The following is a 12,269-nucleotide window of genomic DNA, read 5'->3' as shown; positions in this document are numbered from 1 at the left end:
TTGTTGCCCCTTTCCTTTCCACCCCACTTATCCTACCTCCTTTGCCTTCTCTATAGAACAGTTAAATTTGGATTGAAGGTGTTCAGTTGTTTAGTAATGTTTGTTTGCAACATCTAGCAAAATGTGGCATAACCTCTGGCAAGCTTTAAGAAGGAAGGTTGGATAATAAACTGTTTTGAAGCAAAGGATATGATACTATGTACAAAAGTCTTCTAAAAGTAGACTGAAAACACAGTGCCTTAAAAACATCCACTGGCTTCTAAAATACAAATTACAAAACCATGGGTATATCCAATCTCCTGTTCTAGCTACATGAACAATATTGCTGATCAAACTCCAATGGCCTTGGGGGAAGTCACTTCAGTGACACACCAGCACCACTGAAAGAATGCTAAGTTATTAGAGTTTGCATGATAGTGCAGAGATTCCTTCATTCTAACAGGTAGAAAATCACAGTGGACAATTTCAGAGCAAGTGAAAAACTCAATGTAGAAGAGGGAGGAAACTTCATGTTTTCATTTAATAGAACAATGAGGAAAAATTACAACAAAACAACTCTTCTGTTGATTCACTTCTCAGATGTGTGTGAGGACAGCTAAGGACTGTGAAACTTCACTGCACAGTAAAGTGAAAAGCACACTATTGCCCCTAAGATGCTTATTATTCAATAATGAAGGTTCAGAACCAGATTATTTTGGTTTAGAATTCATAGAGAATTGTTTTGCATTATCTCAAATACTTTTAAATAGAAAAGAAAACATACTGAGGGGAAGGACTGGATAGCCATATGGCATAAACCACCACGGTTCCTTTGATTTCATTTCAGCTATAACTGAAACTCAGTTTCTAACTCAGTGAGAAAAAGTAGCTTGCCTCCAGTCATACCCATGTGGTAGAACCAGGAATAAACCCACAATTTCTGATTGCCTGTCACAGGTGAATTAACAATACTTCCTATAGGGTGCATCTACATTATCCTTCAGGAAAACCTCAAAGCCAAATTCCCAACCTTCCACACTATCTGATGTAGGAATGCCCTTGAGGCTCCCCTTAGAGTGATTGTACTGGTGAGCCAAGAACGAAAAATCTCCATTTTGCTTACATCTTAGGGTACTCATAAGGGAACCAGTCATGGCTAGGTCCTATGATGAGCCACAGGAGATTAAAAACAAAACCAAAACCAACCAACCAAAAAAAAAAAACCACCAAAACCAACCAACCAAGAACCTTACACAGGCAAATAGCAATAAAAATTAAGGACCAAAGACATACAAGCCCAAATTGTTTTCTGTGCCTAAGTCATGAGATCAAAGACCACCCATTGCAGAACAGTCTGGCTGAAAGGAAGCTAGCATTAACTAGCTAGAACAAGTTGCTCTGCAATGACTGTGCAGACTGTTGCAGATTATGGTAAGTCTGATGATAACATACTCTGTGATAACAGTGAGCCAGTCTTTCAGGAAATGCCAAAGGGTCTGGATTTTTCTGCCTGAAGGTGCTGCAGTTGAAGTTCTTAGACTGCAAGCACTGTAGCAAAGAGTGGGAGTAGGTATCAGCAATACCTGACCTAACAACCCCCACGTGAAACAGGGTGTCAGCTTTTATCAGGATGGCAATGCAGATCATGGAGTAGGATGGATTTGGGTATTCTAAAGCACCTCTCCTGACCACAGGACTGACTAACCTCATGGAACAACATGCCCCTAACGCTTGAGAAGGCTGGTGGTCAGCACTTCTGACTACAACTGAGGCCTATGTTGACAACTAGAGACAGTGGTGACCTGCCACAAAAGGCTCTGGAAATGGTCTTCCACATCCATAAATCAGAAGCTCATTGCTGATCATCAGGGACAGCTGCTCTGCTAAATGTGCATGATGACAGCTTGCAACTGCACTGACGCTGCTGGTGAGACATTTGTAATAGGATATCCAGAATCTATGCCACACTTAGGCTGTGGTTAGCACAAACAATGGCTGCATGGCCAGTAAGCAGGCTGCAATGCTGGCGCTGTGTTTCCTGTGATGATTCACGACCTCTCCTCTGAACGTCTGTTGGAGCTTCTATGGACTGAATTAGAGGAAAGGTGGCCCAAGACGTACAATGAAGTGTTGCAGATAGCACATATATAAAGCGGCATGTGTTATGGTTTCAGGCGCAGCTGCGCCTGAGCCCCATGCAGCTGCTCACACAACTGGCCGCTCCTCCCAACCCCTCTCCCCAGTAGGAAGGAGTAATTGGGAGAAAAATGCAAAACCCTGCAGGTTGAGATAAGGAGAATTTCAGAGAGTGCTACAAAGAACAAAGGAACAACAGCAATAACAACAATAGCAAAGAAGTAATATATAAAACAAGTAACATAAAATGCAGCTCAATCACCCCATGCAGACCACACTTTGCTGCACCACTGCAGACAAACACTACCACTGCCTGCCCCAGTCCCACCCTCCTCTTTATATAGGCATGAGGTTTATGGTCTCCAATGCCCCACTGGCTGGTTCAACTGGCCATCCTGGGCATGGCCCCTCCCAGCTTCCTCTGAAGAAAATTAACCCTATCCTAGCTAAACCCAGGACACATGGTAAATCATTTGACCTATATAACTCAAGTATGTTATGCACAACTTGAATAGTAGAAAAGCCTTGCTAAACATGGGGCAAGGGTTTGTATAATCACTGTCAGTTGTTTGAGAGGTTTGAATGTTTCTTCCACAAAGATTTTTTCTTAAGATTTAGTTGTATTTGAAAAACATCTTCAGAAAGCTATTATTTCTATCAACTGACTATCTTTGATGGCTTTGACCCACTGAAGCAGTTTTGGCATGAATAGGAGCCCTGGGCTTCATTCTGTTTACCTAAAAAATTCTGAAGTAGGATCTAGCCTGCCAAACTTGAAACTTGCCTAATTCTTGCCTAACTTTAATGAGAAAAATGAAGCAACATCCTTAAGATCTTGAGGTCCTCACATAGTAAAAAAGAGAATGGTAAAGCCATTAAATATTTTTCAAGGAAGATTCTTGCTGTGTTTAGAAAAGTTTAAACAATAAATTAGGAAGATAGCATCTCCCTCTGAAGGACTTCCAATATACCCCTCTGTATGGTTACATACAGAAATTTCTAGGTCTTTTTAGATGTCAGTGGAGGCTGGATACTCAATTTCTGTATTTTCAGGTCAGATCCTACCCCTGTAATGTTGGTGATTAGAATCAAACATCTACTGAGTGGTCTTATGGATTTTAATCAGACCACTTGTGCATGAATGCTTTGCTGGATTAGTGACTACAACAGGAAGCATGAGCTGATGATCATAAGGTGTAAGTGCAGTGTCAGGCTACATAGGTTCCATTTCTGGCTCTGGTACCTCTGTTCTGTGCCTTATACAAATCACAATATATACATATCATGCTAATTTTATGTAAGCATAAAAATTCTCATCAACCTTTGGAAAAACACTGAATTATATAGACAACTGTTGTTCTTATTAAACACATCTGATGAAATTTTGGGGAAGCCACAGAATAGGAAATATCAGATTCTTCAGGCTTCACAGTGAAGAGTGTCATAGATGCAAAATGTAATGCTTAAGCTTTAGAAGGTTAAATTGGTAATAATTAACCTTGCTTCTCTTTTTCATATGTACAAAAGAAAGATCAAAGACCTGTAACAGTCCATTAGGACTTTCTGTTACTTAAAATCCAGAGAACTCGAAGGCACTTTCTGTGAACAGCGTTGTTCTTAAAGAAAAGCACCTTTGAAATTAACAGAAAAGGGCTATTTCAGTTCTGTACATCCATAAGTTTTATTTCATCATAAGCATTTCTAGTTTTACCATGAAAGCAGCAAATGGCCTGTTACCAAAAGAATCTTCCAGTGAGAGGAGAAAAGTTGTATGCCAGAAGAGCAGAAGTTAAAATTTAAATCAAAGTAAGCAGCCTGGATGATTTTATTTGTAAAAGATGGAATTATAGACTCACAGAATTGTTATGGTTGGAAGAGACCTCAAGGATCATCTAGTTCTAACCCCCCTGCCATGGGCAGGGACACCTCACACTAGATCAGGCTGCTCTGGTAATTGTAAAATAGAGCAAGAGGGAAAATTTATGGTTTACATACGTTTCCAGCACTGTATTCCTGGAAGTCAGATTCATTACCTGCATGATACTCCTTTTTACCTGCACCACCCCTCCTCTATCTCAACTACCAGAACGTCCCCAAAAGCATTGCCTGGATAGATAATCCAAAACTATATTTAAATTATACCCAACTAGAAACAAAATTCTATTCTATTCTTTAGCACCCCCGATAAGGGTATCAAAGCTTTCTGGGAATGTGAATCGCCATCCCTATGAAACGGTGTTCACTACTGGCGGGCTACTGCCCACAGTACATCATCCAGCCAGCAGAAGGCTCCCTCACCCATCGAGTGCCGCAGGAGCATCTCCTGAGCAGTCCGAGCCCGGGCGGGAGCGCCGGGCAGTGGGGCGGCAGCCGTGGGCTGGCTGGGCAGGGAGGGCCCGGCAGGTCCCACGGCTGCAGAAGGACACACACTCACTGTCGCTGGCAGTGGCCGGCTGCCGGAGGGAGGAGGCTGCAGCCTGGAAACGCGGCATGGAATGAGGAATCTCAACAAGACAGTTATTTTTTTTGCTCTCGCACTCGACTCTCTGATACCCATTATTTGCTGATTGCTCGCTTTTGGTTTTCATAATCAAGGCAACCATGACTAGCATATTTCCTCTCTTTACTTCTGCCTTTTAAATGAATTCTTGGTTACTCAGTGTGCAAATATTTGCAGGAATCTATAGCTGACAGGCTTGTATCACTTTCATCTGCACATGTGGTACACTCAAAGTACAGGGTAGATTCTAAGAACCTCAGTGACATCTTTGATACGGCTTATTATCCCAAAAGCTACCCTGCTTGATATTTGTATGTTTTATTAACAGGTGAAGTACGGAGGACTGAATTAATCTCTGTGCCAAAAGCTAAGCTTGCCTCAGATGACAGAAAATGAAATGCACTTGTACATTTCTTCTGCATTTCCTCTGCATCAAAACAGCACCATTGAAGATTCCCCTGCTCCCTAGGGCTGCACAGGATCCTTCAACAATTCTGGAACCCATGAATTGCACCAGCACAGAGAACGTCTGTCAATATACTTCTACTCCCCACCAAAAGTCTCTTTCTGCTGACAGCATAATGGTGACCACTTCAAATCTACCCCAGCTAAAAAAAATGCCTTTGCACTGAAACCTTTCAGTGAGTTACTTATGGAGGCTTTACAGTGCCTTTCAGTAAAGGAACCATGAGCCACAGATGAGTCAGGCTCAAACAGAATGATTTGCAAAAGGCCACACAGTAAGTAGCAGGGAGGACACGAACCCCAGCCTAAGAGCATGTTCTATTGTGCTTGGTTTTGCCAGCACAAAAAAAACCCAGAACAGTTCCAGTGCACAAAATACACAACTTCCTCCTCTCCCAACCTCAATAAAGAGACAAGCAAAAGTAGTTTTCTGTCATGTATTACAGCTGCCTAGCAAACTGGCCTACATGTCTGACTTCCAGAACTTTATGGAAAATTTTAACTTCCCATTGCAAAGGAAATTATAAATCACCTTTTAAAGAAAACCTTATAGCCACACTGCTCTTCTTGGGAGGAAACTTTAGTCTAATGAAAACTTTGAAGTGAGCCTTGGGTTTGTTACAATGGAGTAACCTGATTAGAAAATCATGCAAACTCTTGTTGCTCTTTAGCTGTATTCCCCCACAGGCTGTACTATAGCTCTCTAACCAGTCCCACAGCATTGAATGATGTCATGGGATCTGCAGCTCAGCGAGATGAAAGGGATAAAGCGGAACCCGCTGGCACTGGGGAAAGCTTCCAACACACAATCCACAACACAGCTTGGGAACTCAAAAGCTACAGATCCAGCCACTCAACTCTAAGCATTTCAGAACCGTGTGCATTCTCCCAGCACAAGAAAGGAAAGGGTGGGGGGAAAGCTAGTGATCGATTTTTAACAAAAGAAGCAGAGTACTGAAAGGCAGAATTTAAGAGTGCAAGCAACTACCTGCTGGAAAAGGAGCTCTTTTTCCTCTCCAAAGCACTGCCTTTGATGTATGGCAACTGATCACTGATCAGATTACAGGCATTTGGTCTCAGTGCTCGTCTGCCTTTGATCTGCATGGTTAATTTTATTTTCCCGGATTTGGAGTTTCGTCTGGGCTTGTGCTGACATACTTTTTTCTTTTTCTTTTTTTTTTTTTTTTAAAGGAGGTAAAAGCCTTTAATACACAAGCTCTGGCAGTGTGAAATCAAGCTGCAGAAAGCCCGGGCACTGGAAAACTTCATCAGATAACAGGTACTGGATTTTGTCTTTTTTTCTGCAGTTTTGTGTTGCAAGACTTTAGGAAATGATGAAGTCGACATAAACACTAATACTACACATCATTATGTGCCTAAAGTTCAAAAGATTATATATGATTTAGGCAGCAATTTTTATTTGCAACTCTTAGGCAGAATTATATTGAGAACTGACTAGAAGATACAGACAATTGGAAAATTACTTTTTTTCCCCCTCTGTTTGGGTGGGTTTGTAAGATTTTGGTGTGCAATGTTCATTCCTACTGTCTATAGTTTTGTAAAGTTATATTCAAATGCAAGTGTTACATGACTTATGGGAGTATTTATTTCCTGAGACAAACCATATTTGCTGCAGAGTGTGCATACTTTATTTACTCTCAGAGTGTTTAACAAACTCTGCTTTTCTTCAAGCAACAATTTTAATCCTAATAGTTCCATACTTGATATGAAAAAGGATCATCTTCTATTCTATTCTATTCTAAATAAGTTTATACCATTATATTCTTATATACAAAAGGAGAATTGTTTGATTTCAGCACTGAAGAGATAATATTTCAACTATGCTATTTGAAAAGAAAGCTTGAATGATAGAAGTAATATTTTAACCTCATGATAGAAGCTTCCTTTAAGGCATTTTAATACAGATATTAAAGAAATCTTAAGTTTATCTATAGCAAACACCTGGGTTTGCTGTACTTCATGGAAGTTTTGCTCCTATTCCAGTGATACAGTTTTACAGTATTTTGTATTCTGTTCTTCAAACTTACATTTATGAACATGGACTGTGCTTATGAAAATTTAAGACATCTGCTCCAGAAATTCAGTATAAAGGAACAATCATTAGAAGATTAAGGCTTATTTACTATACAGCTCCAGTTTTAAAGGGCCAGATTTTCAGATGAGTTTGGGCCAAATCCATGACTGCTCTGTGTCTGCAGCTGGAACCAGTCTATTAAAAAAAACTCAAGCTTCTTCTGTAAGTATGCAAATACAATTTAGATTTTCAGAAGAACTTGGAACCCATAATTTTGTACAGACTTGCAAAGAAGTTCAGCATTCCAGACATGGAGCTCTTTGAAAATCTAGTCTTAATGGTGGATGGTGAGTTCTTCTGAAATACTGACCTTAGATCTATATTCTTAAATCTAAATGTTAGTGTACACAAATCTTACCTACAGCTGCTTACTAACAAATTACAACTAAAAGTCAGCATAACTGATAGCTGTTATGGATTGTTTGAAAACTATTTTTAACAGGCTTACCACTCCACAGGACCCTCAAGATGTTCATATTTTAGTATGCACCATAGCAACATGCAAACTCCATTTTTAACAGTCGGCTTGCATCTGAATAAGATTAAGTTATCAACACTTCCAGATAAATGCAGTCAGCTTTTATGAGTCATGCTGTAAACTTTGTTTCTTCTAATTAAAAGTATATTTGTATATATAAATTTTAAATTTACTGAATATCAAGAGATAATATGCTAGACACAGATTAACGAGGCCTGACTTGGTATCATTTACTTTTCTATACCACCAATTAATTCATATTCTGACTTAACAACTCAATTACATTATAAGGAAAGTAATTAGCTCTGCATGAATAATGTGTGTATAGCTTTCAAGGACAAATATTGTTTAAGGCACAGCTAAAGCACAATTTAGTCTTTTTTCCTTAAATGACAATGATGTACTAAAGCATTTTTCTGTAACACTGAAAAGGTAGGTTTGTTTATTAACCCTAAACTTCATTAATTAGCTTCTCCAATCCCCTCTTGCCTGTCGCTAGTTTTGCAACATGTACATTTATTTTCTGAGGAAAATTGCTTCTTAACCTCTGTTTGCAGAAAAGTAGAAACAATGTAAGGACTCCTTTTTCCTCAGAAGTCGAAATAGCTGACCCATCACACAAACGGATAAAGCTGTGCACAGAAATAACTCCAGTTAATTAGGTAGATTACACTTAGGAGCAGGACTTTCATACATAAATATGTGCAATATCTAGGCCCCAGAAATGCATTTCAGCAACAAAGATTCTTTTCAGTTTGCAAAAAGTCCCTAGGATTCTAGGTAATCTTCCCACATACTTAAGCACAGATGGGCGTTAACCCATTTAAAGTGAAAAATATCTTTGCTTGTCTGTATATGAGTAAGACTGAAATAAAAGCACAGTTGGGTATATTAAAGTATGGGAGGGAGAGGATTGTCAGGATTTTTGCTATTTTAAATAGCAGTTCTCTGACAGTTTAGTCCTTTATTGATCTGACTTTTAAAGATTAAATAGTAATAATACTTGACACTTGCAACTTTGCTTTTACAAAGTGCTGTATAAACATTGATTAATCCTCAGGCTTAAGTCTTCATAAAGAAAAAGCCCACAATGCTTTCTCAAGCAAATCTGACTAGGAAACTCACAAGTATATAATTATTTATTAAAATATCTTGAGCAATTTCTGGTTATAACTGGAGCCATTTCCAAACAGTGTGTCTTAGATAACATCATAAACATATTTTAACGTTTGTAATAGTTAAGACTATCAAAAGACATTGCACAGTTATACTGACATCAGTTTCCAACAGCTGTCATAACAAGAGTAGATCTATCCCACAGCTGACTGGGGGAACTGTGTTAGCATCTGAGATATGCAGATAACAACTTCCTATTGCTGTACAATTTCTGCTTCCATATCAGATATGTCATGTAACTTAGTCTTATCAAAGGGGTCAGCTGAAACTACTTCCCAAATACTTCTTCTTTGTTCACTGTAGTGAGAATCCTCATGCTTGCATCTGCACTAGTTGCTCTAACAACTAAGAAGCATCACGATTTAAATCAAAAGAAACCCTGTAATTTTCAGTATCTTTCACTGATGAACAGAAATAACTCATCCATTTTACATTTAGAGGAAGTATTTCACACACTACAACAGGGACTGAAATGTTTAAGTTTCAGTGCTATGGATGTCTTGCTGTTCTTAATCCATTGGCATAGTAACCCCCTATCTGAGGAGAGTCTTAATGTTTCTTTATATGGTAACCCCAAGTGTTTAGTCAACACTTTAAGATCTATGGGATGTTTTAATGCACTTGTCTAACATTAACTTGTCTATATTAAAATGGGTATATGAAACACACATGATGACTCCACTAAGAAAAATTAATGCCATACATTTCACTGATGTGTACAGAAAACAGATAATATACAGACCAGTTGTCTGCACATAGCAAGAGGATGTTGCATGCCCAGTGCTGTGCAGCAGCTGCCATTCACAACAGATGTGCTGCCGTTGTGCCCTAGCGTGCCATTCCCCACTGAAATTACAGACACAGAGCTCCTTCTGGCAAGCATCCTGAAGCAAAGCTCTTTGCATGCCCTTTTTAATGACAATTAAATGAGAATTATTTTAAACTTTTTTAAACTCTGCCTTAATTCTTAAAAAAAAAAAAAAAGGAAACAACTCATTTTGCTGCATTTATCTTTCCAGACAACTCACTGTATTTCAACAAGCACTACTTGTTTTTAGCAAAGTCCATGTGGCTGGTGAACTCCAAAACTTTATCTCTGTGAGAAGCTCCCAAAGCTTCTGTTTATTTTAAAGTGTTTTACTGCCAACTATATCCATTAGTTCATTCTCTTTAGAGCCTCCATTCCCAGTGTATCCATATGGTTGTTTAGACTGTAGTCCTATTATTAACCTTTTCATTAGAAAAGTAAAACTAATGACCTCAACCCCTTGAAGTAGCAGTTCTTTCACCAAGGACTCCCAGAGTGTTTTCACCAGTGCTGGAGCATCACTAACTTCAGGGAAGCTCCTAATTTACATCACAGTATGTAGCAGTAAACTGTACCCCCTATAATGAATGTAAAAACGGATGTCTGAACTTGCATTTGGTATTGATACCACACTCCTAGCTGGGTAACTTGTCACCTGCAGAATGTAAAAATATTTTGGATTCTGACCCCCCAAAAAAAAAACCAAACAAACAATACCCACCAGAAAAAAAAAAAAAACAACCCAAAAACCAAATAAAACCAAACCAACAAACAAAACCAAAACCCAACAAAAACCCAGACAAACCAAAGCACACAGCTGAACACTACCACTGAACTACTTTGTAGAGAATTTCACAGTCCATTATCAGGGGGCATCCATCATGTTCTTTGGGTGGGATAGGTGGGGAGGACTTTGGTGAGCTACCCATACTTCTACACCCGCCTTCTAGATGGCTCCAAAATGCTTTGCCCAGTCCTATTCACAACAGTCCAACGGTCTACGGCTTGACAGCCTTAAGCACTTCTACGGCAGGGCTCCTCCTGGGAGAGATCAGCAACATCAAGCCTGCAGTCCCTTAAGCACAGGGGGCTCTGGAAACAAGACTTGCAGCTGCAGCCTGCAGTGAACACCTAGGTGCGCAAAGCCTCAGCTATCATCCTGGAAGGATAAAAGGGGTATGGGTGCCTCATTTGTGATTCACGCTGGTTTGCACCACTAGTACAAGGCACAGACCACCAGGCACTCTTGTCCCGGTGGGGAGCACACTGAAGCGACAGGGAAGCGGACAGCCCACCCTAACGAAGCACCGGCCCCCACGACCTCGGCCGCGCCGCCTCTCCCTGCCACGCCTGCCTCAGCCGGCGCGCGCCTCCTCGCCACGTGGGCCGGGGTGCTGCTGATTGGCTGCCTCCGGTCACCTGAGCCCGGCCCCTCCGGCGGAGGAGGCAGGGGAGCGGCGCGGCGTTGCCAGGGTGACGGGAGGGGAGAAGCTGGAGGGAGAGGAGGTGAAGGAGGGAGTGGGTTGCGGCGCTACTGCTCGTCAGTGGCAGGCGGCACTCAGCCTCAGCGGCCGCCAGCGGCTCGCGGCGTGGCAGGTGGGTGCGTGGGAGATCAGAGGGGAACAATCCCCTCAGCCTCGGAACGTGCCTGGCTCTCCCTTTCCCTCAGAGGGGTGCTCTTCTCCTGCGGGCAAGAGGGAGGCGTTGAGGCGAGGGTGCGCGGAGCGGCTGCGGAGAGTGAGCAGCGGAGTCCCCGGGGCTCCACGTAGCTTTCCTTCGCCACACACTGGGGCACGGGCTCGGCTGAGCACTGACCCGAGAGTACGGGGCAGCCGCAGCTCAGCTGGACGCTTGGCACCGGCCCGCTCTGCCCCCCTGTTGCGCGTAGGGCCCGCTGCCGCCGGCAGGGGAGATGATGGGAATGACCCTCCACGGAGAGCGCAGGCTGCGGGGACGAAGAGGAGAGAAGGCGGAGTGGAGGGCCCCCCAGGATCCCTTCCCCGAGAAGGGTTAGGCTCAGCCGCTCTCTAACCGGCCCCTCTGCCCCGAGTCATCCCACAGTGGGGTGATTCCACATGACGGGCGCCGCGCAGCAAAAGGGTGGCAGCTGATGCTGCTGGGCTCTGAAGGTCTCAACAGTCCTAGAGTAACTCCACGCCCCGGAGTGCGGCGAACAAAAAGCCCTTGAGAACTGAGCTTTCTTGTTCACAAGTCCTTCTTGTGTCTGTTGCATAAATAACTTGCTATTTGCTTCAAACAATTTTGGAGCTGGAGTTGAAGGAGCAGGCGCTAGTAACTTTTTCACTTGGGTGGTAAGAGGTTGAAAAGCCACAATTATGGTTCTGTGAGAAAAGCTTTTGATCGTTTGACTTCCCTTCCTAATGTCTCTTTCCATTAATCTGACCTTGAACTGAAAGCTTTACCTGGTATTAATGAAAAATCTTGATATTTAATACCTATAATGCAATTATACATACAACTACTTTAAATGAATGCTTTTGTCAAATCAACAAAGGGGTCTAGTAACATTTAATCTGAGCAAAAGGGGGAAATGAATTTATTTTGTAGGTAGATTTTTTTTTTCCTATTAACTTCTGTATAATGTCTTTCAAGCACACTTTCACCATCAGAT

At 41.6% G+C, this 12,269-nt stretch overlaps 1 protein-coding gene and 1 long non-coding RNA gene across 4 annotated transcripts in view; both read left to right on the top strand.

Moving 5' to 3' along the window:
* Positions 1 to 12,269, top strand: part of LOC137443853 (uncharacterized) — a 115,744-nt gene that overhangs the window by 41,896 nt on the left and 61,579 nt on the right. The gene's annotated exons all lie outside the window — the stretch shown is intronic.
* TNFRSF19 (TNF receptor superfamily member 19) overlaps positions 5,876 to 12,269 on the top strand; it is a 67,973-nt gene continuing 61,579 nt past the window's right edge. Inside the window, exons 1-2 of one of the 3 annotated variants that reach the window (XM_068143938.1) lie at positions 5,876 to 5,988; positions 6,272 to 6,359. The gene's annotated coding sequence lies outside the window, so the exon portion shown is untranslated. Of the gene's footprint in view, positions 6,116 to 6,271; positions 6,360 to 11,085; positions 11,234 to 12,269 lie in introns of those variants that run through there. The other 2 variants (XM_068143929.1, XM_068143948.1) reach the window with 2 other exon arrangements.

Source organism: Melanerpes formicivorus, unplaced genomic scaffold (genome assembly GCF_026170545.1).
Source record: "Melanerpes formicivorus ecotype bairdi unplaced genomic scaffold, bMelFor1.0.p_v2 SCAF_1, whole genome shotgun sequence".
Taxonomy (NCBI): Eukaryota; Metazoa; Chordata; class Aves; order Piciformes; family Picidae; genus Melanerpes; species Melanerpes formicivorus.
This window is presented reverse-complemented; position numbering and strand designations above follow the sequence as displayed.